The 1,486-nt window shown below is 35.1% G+C and overlaps 1 protein-coding gene across 1 annotated transcript in view; it reads left to right on the forward strand.

The window, feature by feature from the left end:
• Positions 1-1,486, forward strand: part of TEK (TEK tyrosine kinase, endothelial) — a 39,713-nt gene that overhangs the window by 15,277 nt on the left and 22,950 nt on the right.

Raw genomic sequence — 1,486 nt, forward strand, 5'->3', positions numbered from 1 at the left:
TGGCAAAGGCTCTGAGCGTAAACACTAGAACTGCAGAGGGGATGGAAATTCCATGCTGCAGAAATTGTGAGTTTTCAATAATTGTCTTATTTCCAATCAGAAATAAAACATTAAAATGTCAAAATTCTCAAGTAAATAAAATTCTGGGAGAGAGGTTGGTTTGGACTGATAAAAATGTCTTCATTTTACTCAAATTTTCTTTCTTTACATCACATAACATAATACAAAAATTTTGATTTTTAGTTAAAATGCCATCTGAGATGGAAGTATTAAAATGTTCTTTCCTCAAATATTGCAAGAATACTACCCTTTTTTTCCCCCTCAGATTTTACAAAATCATATTTTGGAGATAGTAACACAGTTTCAGCCTCATACAAACTTTGATGTAGCATCTACCTGCTCTGCTCGTTTTTCACAGGTCTATTCTATATATGATATAACAGGAAGTTAGTTCATATTTTTTTCTCTGCTTTCTGACCCTATCTCTGTGTATTTCTTTGCCACCGAATTTCAGCCACAGACTCCAAATTTGTTTTCTGCAACCATTGGTATGAACCAAAGTATACTTTATTGACAGTTTTCTAAAAACAAACTGAAAAAAAGAAGCATGACTATAGTTAGATAAATGAAATTTTTTTATGAATAAGTTGTCTAACATTCACACTAATTTGTGTATGTGTTCCCTAAACAAAATATTCCCTGTGAAATAAGTGTGACTTTAATAGAAATGGAACCTGTGAAAATGCAGAGCCGACTAGGAGCATGAATGGGTTTTCAAGGATTCCTTTCATCTGAGGCTCAGGTGGGTCTTTCTGGTGGAAAGGTCCCACTCACCTTGCTGGGCAGGCAGGTGGGTGGCAGCAGAACCAAGCTCCCAGGAGCTGAACAAAAACAAGATGCAGGATGGACTTACCCGAGAGGAACTTGTACAGGTGGAACTCGAGGGATAAAGAGCCTCAAACACAGAAAAAGAAAAGGGACTGGTGAAAATCAATGCCTCGCTACTCTGGGTGCTTTAGAAGGGAAAGTAAAAAGGTGTGACTTTCTCACTCAGATAAAGAGCTGAATAGTTTGGAAGTTAAGTTTGCCTAATTTTAGAAGCGTTTCTGTAAGTTTTTTGCCATACAACATGTCAATGACAGTATGGCATTAAAACTCTGAGCTAAAAATGATCAGAAAGCATGAATTTGTCCTCAGAAAACTTCACAGGTTTCCCTAGGAATTTTCTAACTAAAGGAAAGGAAGTGTCTTTAACTTCAAAGTTGTTTCAAAGTAATATTGCAATTTAAATTATCATTTCACTGGTTTCAAAGAGTAATATTTCTTGAGATTTTTCTGTCCCGTCCTTCATTACCTTCTGATCTTTTTTTCCACTAGTAATGATAAGGAAAAGGCAAAAAATTTGTGAAAATCCCTCTATCTACTACTTCCTTCTTTTTCTAAAATGAAGAACTATAAACAATCATTTAAAAGTAATCTTCTGTTT

This window comes from Charadrius vociferus, unplaced genomic scaffold (assembly GCF_000708025.1).
Source record: "Charadrius vociferus isolate BGI_N301 unplaced genomic scaffold, ASM70802v2 scaffold231, whole genome shotgun sequence".
NCBI lineage: Eukaryota > Metazoa > Chordata > Aves > Charadriiformes > Charadriidae > Charadrius > Charadrius vociferus.